Source organism: Uranotaenia lowii, chromosome 3 (assembly GCF_029784155.1).
Source record: "Uranotaenia lowii strain MFRU-FL chromosome 3, ASM2978415v1, whole genome shotgun sequence".
Taxonomy (NCBI): domain Eukaryota; kingdom Metazoa; phylum Arthropoda; class Insecta; order Diptera; family Culicidae; genus Uranotaenia; species Uranotaenia lowii.
Genome location: NC_073693.1, coordinates 313,950,525 through 313,973,231, shown reverse-complemented (window position 1 = coordinate 313,973,231; position 22,707 = coordinate 313,950,525).

Sequence of the window (22,707 nt, the reverse complement as noted above, 5' to 3'; positions counted from 1 at the left end):
GTTTCCATTTGCTTGATCAGTTCTCGAGTAATGCGAAAAAATGAACCCCCTCTCTCCTTCCTATTACCCAACTGGAATGTGACAGTTGTACTAAATATTCATAGTTGTGCGGCTAACTTCCGATCACAGCGTTATGCGCGAATCTGACTGGCTTGGTCCACTGCTGGCTCTTGTCTGACGAGCGACGACGGACGAGCCCGAGCGGAAAACCGGACACGATGTAGCGGAACGATGACGGGCAGACGAGAGAGCGAAGGAGATTAGCGGAAACCTAGATATCTAAGTCCGGAGATATTCGGAAGCTGGCAAACTGAGTTGCCAGTTGGAACTAATCGTCTCGATTAGTAAAAGACCAAGATAAATATTCTCCTACCCCACAATAGTAACAATCCTTTTGCTCAAATATCCTCCCAAGCCCAATTATGTTCCATTTGCTGGGTAAGTTCCCTAGTGATGTAAAAAATTGTATGGGAGCACCAGCCCCCCCTATCTTTACATTTTTTTCCACTGGAAGAGCTGATTCCAAAACTTGATTCCATTTGCTTCATTAGTTAAGTTTTCCAGTAATGCTGAAAATTGTAAAAGAGCCCCCTCCCCACTTTCTATCTCCTCACTGGAAGAAGGAAGGGGTATCAAATATTTATAGAACTAATTATTGTAGCCAAATACCCCTTTTTTCAAGCCAAATTTTAGTTGCTCGAATAGTTTTCAAGTGATGTAGTAAAAATGGTATGAAAGCCCCCTTCTTTCCTTCCCGTATCCCCATTGGAAGAAGAGAGGGATCAGAAATAATCATAGAACCATTTTTCTTGTTCCACCAGTTGTGAATTTTGAAAAGTACAGTAAATTGAAAATTCCTTCAAGCATGATACTGATAGTTATCAAAAACATAACAATTTTGCTTATAGTTCATCACAACATTTGATTTTATTAGAAACCAATGAAAAAAATTCTAGACGACCCCACATCAGTTGAAAGGATTTAAAAATATACCAAATATAAATAGTCCAAAAAATTTCAAAACTGTGATTAGCCAATTTTTTCGCGAACTTTTGCATTGCATCATGACATAGTAGGAGTTTCATTAGGAAACTTTCAGGAGCTCAGGAGCTCAGGATTCACCCCCAAATTCAGCATGAGATTTGTGGAGGGATGGCGTACAGTCGGTCTCCGCAAAACAAATCATCACATGTGCTGCACTTCCTTTCCACTATCGAATACACGGACTTGGCCGGCGTCGTTATTGGTTCAAATTAAAGATCGTGATACTCAAAATTGCACAGTGAGATTATGTTGCTAGATCCCAACAATCTTGCATTCGGTTCATTGTGCAATGTTGATTTTTTCGTACCAATCACGGAGTGTAACCTTTATGCCATTGACCAGGGGGTTGCCGTAGGTGAACCGTAGTTTATAACAAAAAAAAACGAACACACACATATAGGATCTCAGTGAAACTTAATGTTTTTTTGAAATTCTTTTGAAATTTTTTTGAAATGTTTCTCTAAATTCTACTTAACAATAAAGCGTACATCTTTCAAGGATATAATGGCTAGCATCTTACTAATGCTAACACCACCACCACAGAAAGAGTACTATGTATGCCGTGGCCGAGAATCGATCTCATAACCTCTGGCTTAGAAGACCAAAACGCTATTCTCTAAGCCACGGTCGGCGGCAATTGGACAAGTTCAAACTGAGGAAAAAAAACCGAGTGGACGACAATCATTATTCGTGATGGAAAAGTTTAAATCCTATCGTGTGTCATTATTCTACTAAAACTTCCGGTCGTGTCATGTATGCAACCCTTTCAACTTTTTTAATTATTTTTAATGCCCTGACTACAAGAAATGTAAATCAAAATTGTTTAAACGGTCTTTTTTAAACATGCAATACTTTAAGACACCAATAATGAATATATAAAACCACTGGTTACAATTAATCATTCTAATTTACAATAAAAAAAAATTAAAAAGTACGATCATAGATCTTTGGTGGTAACGACATATTTTCAATATGTAACGACATACTTTCAGTGACATAGATTCTATTTTAGAAATGTTTTGTCTTTTTTTTTTCAAACGTATGATTCTAACATATTAATTATTCTGTTGTTGCAGCATACTTAAGTGATATTTCGAAAAATCGAACGCACCAAACTTGAATAACTTCAAAAACATTTAGTGCTTTAACAGTACAGTTCAGCGAGAAAAAATTAAAAGTACTAATATTCATTGCCGGATATTCATTTCATCGTTCGAGCAATTTTTTAATCGTTTCGCAATTGTTTTATATTCATTTTGTACCGCATAAATCATCATTTCACCGATAATACTAAACGGTTATTTTTCCAAATGGAACGCCCAGAATCAGCCCGGAGGAATGCACTTCTCACGTGCTCAAAAAAAAGACGGGACTGTGTGGGTGGGTGTCCTCCTCATTAATGCATTCCCTGAGCTGAGAGCGCTCACACCAAACGATGCAGACGAGCAAAGAAGAAACGGGGGAAATTAAAACAATAGTTTATTATCCAGTCATTTTGCCATTAGCCGAGCACAAAATATGCGCACTGAATTACAATTAGTACGCCATTTTCATACCTCGTTTGGTGCGGCACACCGGGGCAAATTTTTCCGACTAGGGTGACTTTACCGGTTTTTTTATTCAAATTCAATTGTTTGATAACCCATATAATATCCATATTTCTATATTCTTAATCCTAACTAAAATACCTAAAGCTCCATCTTTGTATGAAATCTGTAAAACTTATAAAGATTCAAGTGACGGCATCCTACTTGGCAAAAAGCACAAAAAATCATCGAAATGGCGGACCGAACCTGAACTGACCCAAGAAGAACTAAAAGGGTAAGAAAAAGTTAAACGTGAAATTATGAAGCTGTATCGTCAGAATACGTATGTTCACTTAAAAGACACGGATAGGAGATGATAGGAGAACACTCTTTCATGCATTTTAAGATACCTCTGAGATTCAACTCAATGCAATGCCTGAAAGAGTTTTTTGTCATATGTGCAGAGCTCAAACTGATCTTTTAAGACTATCCTCCGAATAGCAAAATCAGTGAGAAATTATCAAACAATTAATTTCAAAATCTATAGTACATTTTCACCGTATTTCTAAACAAAACACCTAATTCCAGACACCTTTAAAAATAAATATCATATTTAATTAGGAAATTGCGAAGCCAAATTTCTCAAACACAATTGCACGTCCCTCCTGCTAATTTATTGCGGACGGCTGAAGGAAAAGAGATGACTGCCATAAATAAGTTTAAATTGTGTGAGGGTCCGGTTATATTTCGTGTCCGAATGCCGACAGCTTTGACTAGTTCAGTTGAAGGAAAAGTCCACCTCATGTCGAGTTTGTCGGCTTTTGTAATGGAATCTGGTTAGATTTCGAAATATGCTCCGGCACACCTACGAACGTCCACGTTAGTTGGAGAAGCATCAGCAACATCAACAACAACAACAACTAGGACGTCATCTACAACTGGTATACACATATTCGCAATTTTAAGACATGATGCATACGAAACAAGCATGGTGACAGGAGCATAATAAGGAGGATATAATGAAATTTAAATAAATTGAAAATACAACTCTGTGAAGTTGTATGTTGTCAATTTCAATTTCAATTCTTTTTTAAACGTATAAAAATGCAAGGTCATGAAAATAATCATCACTTCGTGTACCTACCGATAAAAATGTAGTATTTATAGGTTTTTCATCATTTCATTTCCGAAAAGACTTTATTGAAAATCAGCATTTTTTACCTATCCACGTTTGTATTATCTGAATTTTGGGGCAATCCCCAATAATTTCTTGATAAATAAAATGGTCCAGGCTTAAATTTTGTCTTTAGTAGAGATGTACCGAATAGTGGCAAACTTGGGTAAAATCCGGAAAGTTTCAAAAATATCTGGCTGTCTTGGTCAGATTTAACTTTTCTCTAATTCTTTAATGGATTTATGGGCAAACCTGGATATACCAAGAAAATTTGGAATAGCGATAATCAAAATATAAAGCTATTCACAGTCAAATATACACGGTTGCATCTTAGATGATTTTCTGAAACCATAAGTTTTTGATGAGTATGTAGCTTTTTCAACATAACTTTTGCATATTTTATAACTAGCTGACCCGGTGTGCTTTGCTACAACTTCCAAAAATAAATGTAATTTGTAAAAATTTATTCAAATTTAAATTTTTGTAAGCATTTTTTTAAAGCAAACCTCATCATGGTTTAGAACCAACAACTTTGAAATGAGAGCTGCAGCTGGAGTTCCGAATTGCAATTCAAAGATGGTGTATATTATTTACTGAAACTTGATCACTAAACTTGTTTTTCAAGATCTGAAATTTGTACTCTGTTCAAAAGCTTCATAATGATTTAAATAATTTCAAAATTTATGGATCTTCCACTTTTTTTTCCCAAAGTGGGAAGTTACGAACTTCCATAAAAACATTTGTCACATCTATTTTTGAGTTATGCCAAATATCCGTACGCAAAAAAACCCTGTTTTAAAATATGGTCCCTTCTTTGAAAAGCTTTTTATCTAAATCTTACCTGGGAGCTCCCCTATCTTTTCCAATTTTTTCCCCTCTGCTTGAAGAAGGTAGGCTGATTTACCCGGCTCGTGTTTACGTAAATTTCTAATTGAAAGAAAAAGATTCGCATATTGGAATTTATTGCATATTGTACTTTATGGAGATATAATTTTGAAAACTGAACAATAGCGTGAAACGGGACAGTTTTTTGAGTACATGCCTAATATTCGGTATTATGAGCACTTCCAGCTCCTGATTAGGTTCAGATGATGTGTTTTTTGGAGTTGAAAAAATAAGCTATAGAAATTTGGAAAAAAAAACGTTGAAAAGAATTTTTAATAACCAATTTCAAACAGCTTTTTTCACCATCCTCGCCCTTCGAAACAGTTTGAATGTCTATCCTTTTTGCGCCAAAATTATGTTTAAAAATATTTCGCCATATGCCAAACTCGTGGACATGATTCATTATTATAGCTTGAAGTTTTCCCAAAGCACTTATCATGGTATGAAAACTATCAATTTTATACAGTGCAAATTTCTTTTTTTAAATAATATTATGAAACCAAAAAAAATAAAAATATTTAAAAAAATATCAGTTGCATCACTAAATAAATTCTCCGTGTAGTTTTTTTTCGCTTTGAAAGTCAAATATTCAAAAATGTTGGCAAAAACAAATTTCTAAGCTAACATTTGTCCCGTATATCAGTTGTGTATTTGTGCCGAAGTAAGAATTTCTAGAAGAAAACCTTTTTTTTTTTTAATATTTTGCAATCAGAGAAAAGTTGAACGTTTGAACATGCTCTAGTGTTCCTTGAATGAAAATTCATTCGGAAAATGAATTCCCTCACTTTTGGTCAATAAAAATCAGTTTATTCCACTGATACCTTTCACTTATGCACACGTCAGTCCTATCTTATCTAATTTTAAGAAAAAGATCTTGATCAGTTCATGTGTCGGATCGGATTGTTTTCATAAAACTTCAGTTAAGTACATTTATACATGTTCAACAAAATGTTTCCGATCTACCTCTGTAGAAAACATCTTATGCTTATTTCCGTATCAATGTGATTCAAACATAACCTTGTAGACGAAATGTGTTGGAAAATTGTATGTAAATTCTTTACTCTCTTTTTTTTTCAATTGTCCGCAAAGTGTCATACCATTATTTCATTAGCATCAGAACTAAATTTATATTTTTAAAACACCAAATGCTACCTACATTAACACAAACTAAATATGGAAGTATTTTTGCAAATCATTCAATTGGTTTTGATTCGATTGATAAAATACCAATCCGTGTCACATCTAGGCATCATTTATTTCCACGTGCTGTGTACAATTAAGCAAGAATAAACACATCTAGGTTGCATATCGCCCCCACGTGCATAAGAAATATAGGTACTTGGTTGAAAAACAGGCGCCTAATTGTTGAGTTTATCCAGCGATCAATGAACAGTATGCTTTGGTTACTATCCACTTGCAACGACGTTTGCTCAACCTTAGAGACGAAAAACAAAGGCCTCAAAGAGGAAAAAATCTCAAAAATTAATGCCATGTCTTTTCAATTTCAGATTTAGGCAAAAAAAAATGTATATGTTTTATTCGATCGTCAAAATGTCAATCTGGGTCACATCTAGGCGTCATTCATGAACATGTGATGTACAAATCAGCTAGAAATCATGTTGATAAAAATCACATCAAGGCTTTATATCGCCATCCCTTGCATTGAAAATATGCTTGGTTGAGAAATACGCGCCAAAATATTCCCACTGATCAGTATGCTATGCCATGGTTACTATCCTCTCGCGACGTTGGCTCGCGACGCCTCGACCATGGAGACGAAAAACAAACCGCCCAAAGGAAAAACAATCTCGCGAAAATGGATGTCATGACTTTAATTTGTTTCGAAAAACTAAAAATTTTGTATGGGAGCCCCACCTCTCTTAAGTCGGATGGGGATTTAACTATTATAGAAACCATCCTCGGCCCCAAAAACCCTCAGATGCCAAGTTTCACGATGATCGGTTCAGTAGTTTCTGAGTCTATAGGGAACAGACAGACAGACAAACATTCATTTATATATATATAGATTTATCCAAGATAAGTTGGAAAATTTTAAAATTCTGTTATTGTATAAATTTCCAAAAATAAATATTAGGCGGAATATTTGATTTAACGGTTTTTTGAGGTATTCGGCCGAACCGAATATTTGGTATTGGACTTGTGGTATAGTAGTTGGCAAGTCAGTTGCTTCCTGAGCCTATGTCCAGGAGTTCGAGCCCAGTAATAAACATCGATCCCAGTTGTACCAGATAAGTTTTTCAATGACTGTCCGCCAACTGCTTCGTTGATATAAGTCGTGAATGACATAAAGATGTATGTTAAAACGACTATAATCGAAACAAAAAAAAAATGAATATTCGGTACATCTTTAGTTTTTAGGTATACCAGTTTAAGCAGAATTTTTAATTTTGAAATAGAAAAAACAAGCACTCCCCACCACCGAACTTTGGGACAGTCCCGTACAATGAGGCGGCAAAACATATATGTATTTTAGCTTTTTATGAACTTTTTTGAAGACGAAATTAATTGTATACATTCAACAACCAATATAAACTATTTTCAGTTTTGGTTTCGCATGTGTGCTCAGAAAGGACAAAAAAATTGGAACATTGACTCGTTAAAATGCGTAGTGTAGATTTGAAACAATACTTGTTTAAATAAAGGCCCTTATTCTGCGCCGCGAGTGACGTGACGATAGTCGACTCACCCAAGTCACTCTATTCCAGTAGTCGGTTTAGGTGAGGAACGTCACTTCGGATGAACTTTGTGAGTTCTTACCCTATTCTCGTAGTCACCGTGGGTGAGAATCGTCGCATTCAGGTGACGATTTTAGGTGAGAATTGTCGGTACCTTTTGAGGTGGTGACGAGATAGGAATTTAATCGAAATTGTATGTAAATCAAAATGTTAGGCTCTAAATAGTTAATTAAACTGATGAATGTTAGTTTTGGAAACAAAATGTAACAAAATTTATTAGCAAATATGATTTTCAAATATATTGAATTTTTCTCATTGCTATCTAAAATATGTAATTTGAATTGGAATACTGAATGGAAAGTATGAAATCCTAATGAAATCCAAAATTCAGTTTTAATTGAAATATGATTTGCGAAACGTTAGAACGACGAATTGACTAAAACATTGAAAATCGATGTTCTTTTAATTTTATTAAACACTTTTTAATCAAAATTTTTAAGGTGAATTATTACTAAAATAAATTCGGGCAAAAATCAGGCATTTTTCAATGAAATCCGCCCGACCGGACCCGCTGAACTATTTCCATATTTAGTATTAAATGTTTGGGCAATAATCTTGAATGCTAAGACCAGATGCTTAACTGATTAAAATTTACATAATAAAATTTGGAATTGAAATAAATATGATTTTGAAGATATTTGAATATTATTTCTACATTGAAAATACCCACAGATATTAATTTTTAAAATTTAATTTCATCTGAAAACCGGACTCTTCTTTCCTCCAGGACCAAAAGGGATTGCCGCATCTTATCACCTTTAGCATATTCGTATAATTAACGGGAATCGTCCATCAAATTAAAAAAAACTCTTGTCCTTTTGGCTAGCACAAAAGTCCCAGACCTGCATGGAAACCACAATCCACGGCTCGATGCACAAACCTGTTTTTCTTTTCCAGCAGCTTTTTCAAATCGCACGTACACAATTTGACGATGGGCTTAAGCGATCAAGATTTTCCTATTCAGGAACTGGAATTTAGTTGAAAGGTTCCTCCCAGCAGCGTTATTCTAAAATGATATTTTAATTTAGATTTTTTGTTCTTCCCCTGCCGCTTTCGCATATAACTTACCCAAAAAAGCTGCTAAAGTTGATAAAAATGTTCTGAACTTAAATCCTCCTGGGCACCGGTTGGCAGGAAATGGCCGATGACTTCTGCATTCGTTGTTTTTCATACAATTCGGTGCTTTTGTACCATCCAATTTCTAGCTTGTTAGGCTCAGTTGTGACCGCCGAAATTTTATCCTAGGACGTAAAAATTGACCGTTTTTTTCCTTGAGCAGCTTGCTGGCACTATAAAATCCGATTGCCGCCTTTCTTTTACCAAAATTCGAACTAATAATTTTGAAATTAATTTTTGAAATCCGAAGTGTGACAAAATCAAAACAGCACTGAACAAATTCGACCATTTTGACAGATGTGTTCATTCGGTCACTCACCTTGAATGAACCTCTGTCACCTTATCCACTTCGACTCCGGGAATAAGGTGACAAATCTCATGGTGACTCGAAGTGACGTGACAATCGTCACCTCATGCGCGGCGCAGAATAAGGGCCAAAATTATCTCGGTATCGCGTGAATATTTTTGAATTCTGTGTTCACAAAAAATATTTGAGAAATTAATACAAAACGATCCAGGGTATTTTTGTTCATGATTATGCAGTTTTGAATGAAGAATTAGAGGGTAAATGCAAAAAATACAACATTAAAACTTTATTATTTTCAAAATATTGTTCCAAATTTTCTAAGTCTGATGTCTGTGATAAGTTCTTTGATAATGATCTGAAAAATTGAGGATATCTTAGTTAAATATAAACCTACAAAACTAATATATGACGAATATCAATACGATGAAATTAATTTTGACTTTTTGCCGCCTCAAACAACAAAATGCACCGGTGTGATAGCTAATTTAAAACGGATACACACTCTTTATTTGAGAAAAATAAACCTTTTTATTGGAAAATATGCTTAAGTTTTGAGCTTTACGATTCGATTTATTATTTTTGGTTGAACCGTTATTTAATTTATTCTACCAGAATTCCATTAACTATAAAGCCAAAATGACTGCACAGATAAATTGAAACAAACAAAACATTTTCTCTTAAAATTTCCATTCAATCAAATTTCTTAAAATCAAAGGTTTGAAAAAATCTAAAAAAAATTCTCCACCCAAGTTCTTGTTGACATTGATGAAGAAAATGTTACATTTTTATCTCAGAATTAAAGGATGAAAATTATTCAAAAAAATGTTAAAAGATTAAAAAATATAATAACACTCGAACGAACCAAACAGATTGCCGAAAATGATACTTTTCTATATTTTTTTAACAAATTTTTAGATTAAGTAACAATTGTTTGCCATGTTGCCAATATATGTTTAGCCATAGTATAGAATCTTGTCAGTTTTGAGTGTAATCAATGTTTATTAACACCGTGAAATTTCGTTCTCTTAGTATGGATTATTATTTTGAATTATAAGATTAACATATTTCGAAATAATTTGCGCAAAAAAAAATTCTTCAGCTTTGGGTTTTATGTCGATTTTGGTAAACCACGTCTAAAGGTGAAGTTGGTTATTAGAGGGTTGAAAAATCAAATTTTGTATTTTTTTCATAAAATAACCAATTAAAAGCAAACATCTGGGTCTAACAACGTCAGCTGAAAACATTTTTTCAGTAATTTTCCCGCTAATGTAATTCATTGCTTGTAAAACATGATTTTAAAAGTAAAATGAAACACTTTGAAATGAAGGGGTTTAATTTGTTTTTAAAAACCTAAAAATAAGTTTTGGTTCTTAATTTCATGATACAATTTTCATTGTAAGTCTGATTTTGACAGAAAGCATCTCAAACCCCCATTCTTTTGCCAAATAAAAAACAAATAAATTAACTCGACCTGTGGTTTTCCAAGTTTTTCACATACCACTCATTTTTGCCAAATAACATTAAAGAGCAAATTCTTGTGTGTTCTGTATCCAATTTCAAAGAAAAATATTAAAAACTGTAGTATTTTTCAAATTACCAAATACGAATATGAAAACGTAATGAAATGATTTTTGGATTGTTTTGCCAGGATTTTGAACTATTTCTAAATTTGAACATGAACTCTTTAACAAATAATCAATTCAAATCATGTTCAATTACATATTTTGCCATTTCGCCAAACAACAATTTCGAGTTAATAATGCCAATCGATTAATCACTAGTCAACCTTCAACTGGTGTAAGTTTCAGACATTTAGAATTGTACCATTTTTTTCTATTCAACGGAACTTGTCACTTTCGAAAAATATATGACAAACAAACACAAAAGCAAGATTTGACGAAAAAGGATTTTATGCATTTATACCCCTTTGGCTCTGAGGGTCCCAAATAGTTGACAAAGTTAAAAATTTTACTATGGGGTAATGAAATTTTTTCTAAAACGAAGGGTTAAAAATTCATTTCAGTCGTTCCAGATTAAATCAAGTTAAAATTGTGTAGCCGATGATTGCGAGCGCGACACTCTCTTGGCCGATAGGCCTTTCCGATTCGATAATCTCTCCTTCGAATGCACGCACACACACGACGGCTGAGCTGACATGTTGTGAACAGTCGTCCAGTCGGTATTCGATCCTCAACGTGTCTGGGCGTGAGTCTCCCGTTTGGCCGACGAAGTGTAAAGCGGATCTACACAAAAATTCTTGTTTAAAAGCTTGTTATTCAAGAGCAATTCAATGAAAGTAGAGTTCCAAAAGCTGCAGACATCAGAATCAAAATTAATAATGTATTTCATAATCCGATTGAATGGATGAAATCAACACGATACTTAAAAAAATATATCCGAATAAAACTTAAATATCAAAGTTTCGTTCCAATGCACAATGCGGAAAAAGTGTATAAACCGCGAAAAAATTCAATAACTTCTCTCCTACACGAATAAAATCCATGAAAAAGTACTTTTCTATAATGAAAATCGATTGAACGTAGTTTCAGACGCCTCACGAGCTCACGAACGGAGTTCTAGTACTTTTTAAATCCCTAACTCAACTCCCAATATTTTGTAAACAGTCCAGAAAAAGTGTAACTAAGACTTGAAAATTTTGAACTAAAATAGACCTTTCTTGTGCGATTTTTATTGAGAAACCTAATAGAGGTTGTTTTAGCAATAGCACGCTTCGGAAAATAGAGTTTTGGATGTTTTCACCCTCAATTCCCCTACATTTTTCAATTATTTGAGAAAAAAGCATGTTCCGATTTTAAATTTTCAAACAAAATCAGACAAACGTGTGATATTTTTCGAGGAATTTAACGCAGCCTATTTGAGCTACCGCACGCGTTTGAATCATGAGTAATGGCTGTTTAACCCTCAATTCCTCTACATTTTTCAAATAGTCAGAAAAGCATGTTCGAACTTGAAAATTTTGAACCAAATGGGACGTATCTTTTGTGATTTTTTTCGACGAAAGCAACGAAGCCTATTTGAGCCGGCGCAAGCATTGTAAACAGGAGTTATGGCTGCTTTACCCTCAATTTCCCAATTTCAATTAATTCAGAAAAATGAGAGTAAAACAGCCATAACTACGCGAAGCGTGTGGTGGCTCGAATAGGCTTCGTTGCATTTCTCGGGAAAAATCACACAAGATACGTTCCATTTGGTTCGAAATTTTCAAATCCAAACATGCTTTTTCTAACTATTCGAAAAAAAAACATTTTCTTAGGCGTGCGGTTGCTCAATCGGCCTCGATTCTTTGAAAAATAATGACATACCTATGTCTCATTTGGTTCAAAATTTTGAAAATGCATTTTTCTGAAATAATTCAAAAATATAAGAGAATTGAAGGTTAAAACAGACATAATTCCATTTTGCGAAGCTTGCGGTGGCTCAAACAGCCTCAATCTATTTTTCAGAATAAAATTTGTCATGGTCTGTTTTTGTTAATAATTTCAAGTCTAACCTTATTAGATTTTTTCTGGATTGTTTACAAAATATAAGGAAATTAGGGGTTAAAAGGCACTATAACTCCGTTAGAAAGCTCGTGCAGCCTCTGAAACTACGTCCAATCGATTCTCTGGACATTTTCACTATAGTATTTTTCATAGATTTGTTTTGTGTAGGAGGGTCGATAATGACGATGATGACGATAATTTCTTAGCGGTATTTACATTTTTCCCCATTGTGCAATGTATTAACGTTTTACGTTAAAGATTTGCTTTTTCGAACGTAAAGTTGCAAATGAGAACCAGTAAAGTTTTGTTGTGTCAACCTTGCCGTAATATGAAGAAACTCAGAAAAGTAAAGATACTTAATTGAAAAATTTCACCAAAATTTCTTTTTTTTATCAACAAGTTCATTATTTTTATTTATAAAATAACATTTTTAGAGAGATATTCCTTAATGAGCTCATACGTCGATAATTTTTTGAATACAAAATACGAAAATAATCTTTCAATCAACATGTTTGCATAATAAATTATACTTAGCTCCTCTTGCTTGGGCGCCATTAAGATAACTGAATATGTAATGTGAAAAATTCAAATAGTAGCATCCAGGCCCGTGCGAAGGACCCGCCCAGGGGGGGGGGGGGGTTCAAAACTCAAAATTTAGCCAAAAATAATAACAATACCAAAACTATACCATAAAACGGTAATTGATTTCTTAACAGTCCTTCTTATGATTGGCCCACAAACTTAAAAAATAATAAATTTTACTGATAAAATAAATCATTATTTTCAATACAAATCAGAATGAATGTTTCAAATCAATGCTGTTTCAAGTAAGTCAAAATGATGTTTCTTATTCGAAACTAGAAATTTACTTGAAAATGAATTCGATAATCGAAGTTTCGACTGAAGCTTCAGGCACAAGAATTAATGCACAGAAATAGAATACATAAAATATAATACCAAATTTAAAAAGAATAACAGAATAGATTAGGTTAAAAATCCACCATGATTAAAAATTGTTGGAAAAATGATAATGATTTCATTAACATTTCTTTTCTTCATTTTTAGTGGAAGGATTGATTAAAAAATTCCTCTGAACTTCCTTGAATTTAATTTGTAAAATTTTATTTGTAAAAAGAAGAAAATATTTTAATTCAAGACTGCCTGTGATCAAGTCAAAGATAAAACCCTTTTCTATATTAAAATTCTTGCGGTTATTGAAATGAAAAGGTTATAAAATTTCTGAAGTTAAGTTTATATATTTCAAATACAACTTGTTCAATTAAACTGACAAATAACAGATTGGAAAATGATGAATAAGATGTTGATAAAATAAAAATAGAAATGATAAATTCCAAGTTTTCTGTTGATATTGAAAGCACAGAGCTTATACAAATTTAGTTAACATTGGGCATTAAAATTTAACTTTCAAGTTGCTAGGTAAATCAAATAAAATAAATTAAAAATTATGATCGATTAAAAAAAATAATTGATGTAATGAAAATCAATGAAATTAAATTTATAAATTTATAAGTTTACAAATTTTCAATCGAAGGTTTCAAAGTTTAAAATTTCAAGCCCTGTATATTTTGTCGGTTTCAATTGAAATATTGGGCCCTTGAAAGGACAGAAGATGGAAACTATATTTTTCTTATTACAAATTTAGTCCCAAAGGCATCCAAGAAAATAATGTTTACAGAACAATTTAGAATATAAAAAAAAAACAAGCTTATTAAAAATATTTCATATAGTTTTAACGGAAAATGATAAGCTTTTTAACATTTTAGAAGAATTTTTTATTCAATAAACTTGTCTAACCATTTTAAAAACTTATTAGTGGAATTCAATTGACTCAAAGAAACAGCATTTAGGTGCCTATGATTGAATTATTGATTTGGAAGATTTAAGCGCACTTGTTGTCAAATTTCTTCTTTCACTTTTTGATTAGTGATAAGGAGCTTATAAACTTGATAATTTATCAGTTTTAGGTGAAATAAACCATTGATAACTGATGAAATAACCAATCAACGTTAAAGCAAAACCTGATTCTAATTTGGTTTATTAGTTATTTAATCAATTAAGGAATGATATTTAAATATGATGATGCATGATCCAAAAAAGTAGGATTCTCCAGTTTTGAAAAATTTGGAAAGATTTCATAACAAGTATTTCTGACATTACTAAGTAAAGTTTAGAAAAAAAATTAATTCATTTAACCAAATATGTTCAAACCTTGAAAACGATTAGTTTTTTGCTTTAAAAATATATAAAACTCAATTTTATTCAAAACTTCGTTCGTCGCTTTCGAATGTGATGTCGAGCATTCAGAAGAACAACAAACACAAAACAAAATTGAGACTGTAATTGGTTAATATTTCATATCAGCACGATGTTTTGTAAATCAAAAGTTTTAGTAATAAAGTGGAGGATACTAGGTTTTAGATTTTATTTTGCTAATTCTGTACATACATGGCTGTTAATGTATAGAATTAGTATTCGGTGGATCAGTTTTGATGTTAAAATGGTTGGTTTCGAACTCTAAATTTGTTTTGTTACACTTCTAAAAAAAACCCATTCTAAAGACGTGGTAGTGTTTTTGAATGCTAAGTTTAGTGTTTCAATACAAAATGTTGATTGAATTGCAAATCGAAATTTACAATAAATAATTAGTTTAAACTCGTGAACGGCATATATGCATGTAATTTCGTTAAATGAAATGTCTGAAGTTTAGAGCGAGTTAAGACTAATTTCCGCCGGAGGCGAGAAAAATTTCTGACATTCTTGTTAACACTTATTTAACACCTTTTGAGATCAAGTAATTTCCCTTTACTTCGTTGAAAATTTTACATGGAAAAAATTTCCATGGGGGGGGGGGGGGGTTAAACCCATAACCCCTCCCCCCCCCCCCGTTCGCACGGCCTTGGTAGCATCATCACCTACAAAATGAGAGCTGTTCAGGTTTTTGTTTATGAATGATAAGAAAATACGGTGAATTTAAGTTTGTTGCTTTTTGATCCGAACACCCATTATACTATCTTAAGTAAATCGTGAGCTGGAAGAGCTCAATTTGACAGAAACGTTACGAGAATAATTTTAAAACTGTGCTGATACAAAGAAATCTGATTTTCAAAAGGAGTTAGAATTTCCCGGGATCAAATCTTTAATTCCCGAGATGCGAGCATTTTTATTTATGATGTTATTAGAACTAAATATAGTAAACAAAAGGTTTATTCGGAAAATTCTTTGATAAATACTCTGAAGAAATATTGTACTGGTTTCATAAAGGTATCAAGTAGAGCTAAACGCTGTTTTTTGATAAAATACTCAAAAGTTATCATCAATATTTTTATAAAAAAATATAAAAATTGTTTGAAAAAAAAGTACACATCAACTTACACCACTGACAATTTAGACAAAGATAGCCAGGGCACAACATTTCCTCCAGGCACAATTCCTCACCCGCCCACTCTGAGGGAAATCAGATGCACGAGGAGCGTATTGAAAAACATCCACAAGACATCTCCTATGAGTGCGGGGGTGTGTGTGTGGGAGTTCAGTTGTCTGAGTAGAGATCCGGATAACTCCGTTCGGTAGACATTTCCAAGTGCGAAAGGTAATGTGTGTGCATAATTTATGGCCAATGCAGGACATGGTCTACGGCATTTCAGAGTCCAGAGCCGAGAGAAGATTCGGTATCGTCGTCCGAGGAAAACTTTTCTTTTTTCTCTCTCCACTCATCACAGGCCTCAAATTGGCTTTGGGTTTTAAAAGAACGAACGAAAAACATGCATCTGAAAAATGCACTTTTTGATGGCAAAATCTGTTCAAAGGAATATTTGATTCCGTTTTCAACTTTGCTTGCAGCAAGAAAATTTCGGCCTATGACAAATGCATCAAACAATCTCAAAAAGGTAGAGCCATACCAACAGAAAAGCTTGTTAAGATCCGATTACGTTTTTCACAGTAAATGGTAAGTTAGAAATCAATTTTTGCTGTGAAACAGATTTTTCCAAGACTTTGAGTGTGCTGAAAAAATTGAAAAATAAATTATTTAAACACATCCCACTTTTGCTGCTACTGACAATCTAGAAGTTTTAATTTTTGCACTTGAATAGTGTCTGCTGCAGGTTGAGGAAGCGATAAAAAAAACTGCGAAGCCAAAGTAGCTGAAAAGATACCTGTAAAGCAGGCATCTGGAGAAGGTTTATGAGTCTTTTCATCCCTTCTCAACACCTCCTTGTTTGGGAAAATTTGTTACAAAGTTGAAAAACTTCAAGTTGGTGAGAAGGTGGAAGGGAAAAACTGCAGCCCTCGAACTACTTTCAACGTAGAAAATCCTAACTGCAATTAGAGTTTATATATTATTCAAGCGAAATGTGGTGATACACTTTTCCAAAGCATCGCAAGAATGATTTATCGGTATTGGTGGTTGAAATAAAACTGTCGCTGAACGCTTACAATGTGGTTTTTAAGCTTTTCTTCAGCATTTTCAGTCGGGTCAGAAAATCTTAATAATTCATATGATCTGTGAAATGAAACCATTAACCATAAGTTGCCGATCGAGGGTTCCCCCCAGCAAACATTGTTGTACGTACATCTTCATCCAAGACCCAAAAAAGCCAAAATAAAATTACTATTTATCATTCCCGGTCGAAAACATAAACCTAAACTGAATTCTCTCTTTTCTTAATAAATATTTAATCGATTTGCTTTCGTTACTGTAGTCTGTTTTTATTAAATGATTCAAAAGTAAATTGAACAAAATCCTCAAAATGTGTCTTCGGTGTTGACAGAATCTGTTCAAAAAAAAAATAATTCAAAAATCTGTAAAACTGCTGTTTTGGATTTTTTACGTTCTACAAAAATTGTTCTAAAAAAATCTTAAACAATAATGAATTCTGTCTTTTCCAAATAAAAATTCAATCGACTTGCTTTCGTTTTTGGTCTATTTTTATTAAATGATGAATTCAAAAGTAAATTGAACAAAATCCTGAAAATCTGCCTTCGGTGTTGACAGAATCGGTACAAAAAATTAATTCAAAAATCTGTAAAACTGCTGTTTTGGATTTTTTTAAGTTCTAAATCGTTCTTTAAAAAAAATCTTAAATAATTAAAATTATTAAAGAAAAATTCATTTAAAATGCATTAGTCAAAGAAGCTCATTAGATCATTATCGAGAAACGAGTTATTAGGGAGGCAGCTCAACAAAAGAAGTGATTTGACAATTACTCCGAACTGTAGAATGAAATATTTGATTTACCTTGATATTCAATTACAAATTATTATTTCTGTCAAATTCTTTTTTCTATTAAGGATTCTGTAAATCTGCTAGAAAAGCTTTTTAGAGTATTTTTAACTTACTGGACTTTAGATAGGCTGGTATGAATTATATCCTACTTTTAAGAACCAACGTCATGTTCTCGACTTCAGAAATTTCCTACTGAGAATTTCAAACATCACGCCAGTCCTCCAGATGATTGAAAGAAGCTTAATAAACACTCTACCTTTGAAAACGGTTGAAATTTTCAAAATGTTGTGAATTATGAACTATTTGCTACGGAGAAAATATTATATCAAAAACTGGATCTTCTAATCTATTTTGTTTACTATTATGTGACCTTGTTTGATGATAATGAACAAATGGCCTCGAAAATGTTGAAACACTAAGGCAAACATATTCCCATCATTAGATTGGTGCCAAACATTGTAATTATAGAAATATTGAAAGTGTCCGTTTCAAAATTTAGAAAAAATGGTTGTGTGTAAAAACTACAACTGAAAAAGTACTGAAAGGCAAAATGCTTAGCCCCTGTAGTTATTCATTTTATAGGAAAACAGTCAAAACATTTCTCATCTATAAAGTTTTTCGTAGAACAAAAGATGTGTGTTATCATAATGCTAAACTTCTGTGAATTTTTCAGCGAAATAAAAATTTTGTAATGATAGCTGAAGTCTTAAAGAGTTGAAAACGACGGTCTCAAGGGAATAATGTAGAAATTTGTTGATTTTTGTAATCAAAGTTAAAAAAAACTCAAACAACATTTTTTGGAGGTAACAAAAAGTAGTTCATTGACCATTCTTAGATAGTCTAGTTACAAGATCTGACTGAGGAATCGAGTTTTTATATATGGTGGTAACCTAAACCACTTAATTTTTTTTTTATTGGCACATGGCGAAATCCGGACATTTCATTTCAAAAATTTCAACCAAAAATCCGGGCAAATTTTTTCAAACTTTCAGTATTACTCAACAAAAATGAAGAAAGAAATACTTGAAAGCACTTTTATGTCGAAACACATCAGACACATTCCACGCGCTTGTACAAGGGTTGCCAGCTTGAAAATAAAAATCAGGGAAAATCAGGCTAACATAAAACGATCGTGCTGAGTGCATTTTTTATAAATCGTGGAAAAATTTCATGGAGTTGATGCACTGTACCGTTCATAATTCTTTTAATTTAGCTACATGTTCACTGTCACTTCAAACTTTAAATGCGATATTTTTTTAATTTCATGCCATAATGACGAAATATAGCGTTTTTCCAAATATGTGATACGGCAGTTGTTTAAAAATCTACCTTTTTGGACTCATTTTATTCAAGCTTTATTATTTGAGATTCTTTACAAAGCCTTTTGCAAAAATTCTACATAGTAGTTCTCGCGAAGTTAAGCGAAGTTAAATGTTTTCATAGCAAAAGATACGCCAGATTTAGAAACTTTAAACAAAATTTCCGGTTTCTATAGAAATGTTCATTAATGTTAATCCTCTAGTCAATGAATTTCGATAAAATGTACATTTGCCTAAGTTGCTGACTTTGAACCACAAACCAATCTTTTATTCCGTTTCCATACTTATTGTTTTAAATATTATGTAATTGGCTGATTTTTGGACGAAAACTTGATATGAAACGTCTAGATTTGTATAAGGAGTTTCGCAAGATAAATAGCAACTGCAAAAAATCACGATTTTAAAAATCAGTAATCAAATTTCCCGAAGACTGCAAGTAGTTTTGACTTTGAAGTTGACTTTCTTTTGTTACAAACTTGAAGAACTTCAAGTTGGTGAGAAAGTGGAAGGGAAAAAAATGCAGCCCTCGAACTACTTTCGACGTAGAAAATCCCAACTGCAATTAGAGTTTATATATTATTCAAGCGAAATGTGGTGATATACTTTTCCAAAGCATGGCAAGAATGATTGTAAAAACCAAGAAATCAAGCAAAATCAGGATTATTTCGAAAAATTATGGGAAAAAAACGAAGCTTATCAGGATAGACATTCAAATATTAGACAAATCCAGATAAATCAGACACATTGGCAAAAAAATCTCAAACTTGTCAATAATTTTGATAATTCAAATCACACAAAACTAAAGAAAAAAAGAGAAAAAACATGCTCTATATAGTTTTGAAAATCGATTTTTTTGTTGGAAAATGTGTTAATTTTGACCATTTTTACAAAATAATTTATCAAAATATGTGGATTGATTATTTTTGAATTTTGTTTTTAGTTTTGAAGCCAACAAATACCTCGCTGTGTAGAAAATAGATTTTTTTTATCCAAAGGATTAGATTTAAAATGCGAACAAAAACAGTCCCAAATGTATTCACTTCACAAAAAAGCAAACTTATTTATTTTACGAGAAAACTTTAACATTGTATAACAAAAAAAATTGATCTTCTTTGAAAATGATGAGACGATTCTGAAACACTAAATTTTATAGAAATCGGTTGGAAACCATCTGAATTACAACAGTGCGAATGAGTGAATTCACGTCACATAAAACTACTCAGTAAACATGAATCGGCAGAGAGGTAACTCAAATCGACAGAGGGATCGTACCGATCTCTCTTGCGATTTTGCATCATCTAATCGGCAGAGAGGAACACACCATACGCGTGCCTTGGGTGAGTGACACGAAATAATCTAAGACACGCCCTCTAGAGAAACACACGAAAACAACCCGACTCGTGTTTGTCTGTTTCTCTTCGAGACGTGATTTTGCCTGCCTGCGAAGTCGACTGCTACGATTGAAAGCACGCATTTAAAAATACACGGAGATAAATGCGACCACACCGTGTACGAGAGTACGATTGAAATTGATTTCGCATGTACGCATTCGTATTCGTTGCCTCTAGGTATCTCGGCAGGACAAACCGAAAGAGAATATTTGCGTTCTTGGAGTGTCGCCGAAATTAACCGTTTTATTCTAAGTTCGGTGACAAAACTCTCAATTTTTTGTATGCTCTGTCGATTTTTGAGAGGACGCGCTTACTGGGTATGATCATTTAAGAAGTGTTCATTTTATTAAACGGACACTTTGTTTTGACGATATTTTATTCATTTATTGACCAAATTACATAGAGTTTTCTGTAAAACATTGCAAAATTAAGGAATTGATCCAAAAGTTTTCAACGATAAAATGGGTGCATTTTCCCTCGAACTCCTCTCATAAGCCTCTTTACAGTTTCCGGCTTGACTTTTCGGCTGGCTTTTGTCCACATTTTCTTGAACTCGTCGATGGACTGTGCTTCTCTACCATCCTTCTTAAGATTGCGCTTGATGATTGCCCAGTAACGCTCTACCGGGTGCAGCTCTGGACAATTTGGCGGATTGTCCTCTTTCTCAACAAAACATATCTTGAAGGATTTCAGTAGTTAGAGAGTAGCTGAAGCGTAGTGTACGGAAGCAAGGTCAGGCCAGAACATTGGTGGGCTTATATGATGACGAAAAAGTTAAACAAGGCGTTTTTTCGATGCATTCCTCACGATAATTTTCACTATTGATGGTACCTGTTGTGAAATATGGCAAACTTCTTTCTCCGTAAAAGGAAATAGCTTTCCAAACAAGCATTTTTTTTTTTGAAAAACTTGTCGATTTCAATGGATCGCTTATCATGAGGTACCTCCTTACCATCAATTGCGTTGAAAAATTGCGGCCCAGGAAGAGCGGCTGTGTTCAGTTAGCAATAAGTTTCATCGTCCATCAAAATGCTGGTTAGTTTGCTTCTTGAAAATCTTACCCAGTCTTCGACATTGCTTCTTCGCTCGTTTGTGCTGTTAGGCGCTCCGTTTAGGATGGATCAGCTTCCTGTAGGTCTTAATGTGGTTCCTTCGTTTTGTGTTTTGGACGGTCCCAACGGAAATTTTCAGTTTCTTTGCAATTCTTCGAACAGAGTTGTGTTCATGTGACAATAAAAGCTTAACACATTTCTTCTCGATTTGTGGATTCACTGTGCCTCTTCTGGTTTCAGATCTTGGAAAATCTTCAATAGTATGGTGCTCTCCAAACTTCCTGATGATTTGATAAACCGCAGACTTCGATCGTTTCACAAGCTTTGCAAAAGTTCTACACGATAGTCCATTAGAGCAGTACTTTTGAATTATAAAAACACGGGTTTCTTTTTTCGTTTTCGTTTCAATTCGTCCTATTTTACGAAATCCAGTCGCTTTCTTACAAAAAAATATGTCAGTGCTTTGTCAACAAACTTTTTTACACTATTAAACCAGTTTCATCAAATTTGGGTTAAACGTCAACTTTTAATCGTAACATCTAGGTGTCCGTTTTATAAAATGAACACTCCTTAGTATCCGAACACTTTATTTCGGTGATGGCTACATTACTAGAGATCGGATATGCAAAAATTCAGCAGCGTTATGTTGGCTATGAAAAGGACTATCTTGTCTATTTTTGACAGGTTTTTAAGTTAACGTGTGTTTGAGATTTTTACTATTCAAAAAGGCATGGTAAAAATAATTTTGCTCAAATTTGCGCCATTTGCGCCTCGAAAATTCTTCATTGTCGACTTGAAAACTCATGAACTGTTGATTTTTTCTAATTTTTTTTTTTTGACCAAATGGTTAAGAAGTATAAGGAGCCACTCAAGGATCCACACGAAGTTGAGATGAAAAATCAGAGTGGAACTTTTGATCTTTAATATGGTAAAAAGTCTATGGTGAATGGGGATAAGTTAATGCAAACCCCTTAAAAAATGCAATGAATCCATTTCCGGCAGGCAAAAAGTGATGCCTGATTAGTAGACACCATGTAAATAACTAATTGTGAGCAGTTCAATAGATCGCAATCTGTGCAACCAATTTTTACGCAATGTGACAGATGTGTTCTGATGGACAAAGAAATTTATGTTAAAACCGAATTTAAGAAGTCAAATTTCTCGAGATGCCTACTCATGAAAATGTTCCAACCAGATTCCAACTGATTTTTCCAGGTGAGTTTGTGTAAAATATCATGATTTTGCAAAAGTTTTGCTTCTGTAGTTAAAATAATAGATCAATACATGACATTAAAAAGTGTGCAAAGATAAAAAAGAAATTTTATGAAAAAATAAGAGTAATTCTTGAAATCATTGATAATTTTTTTAACATTAAATGCCATATTAACA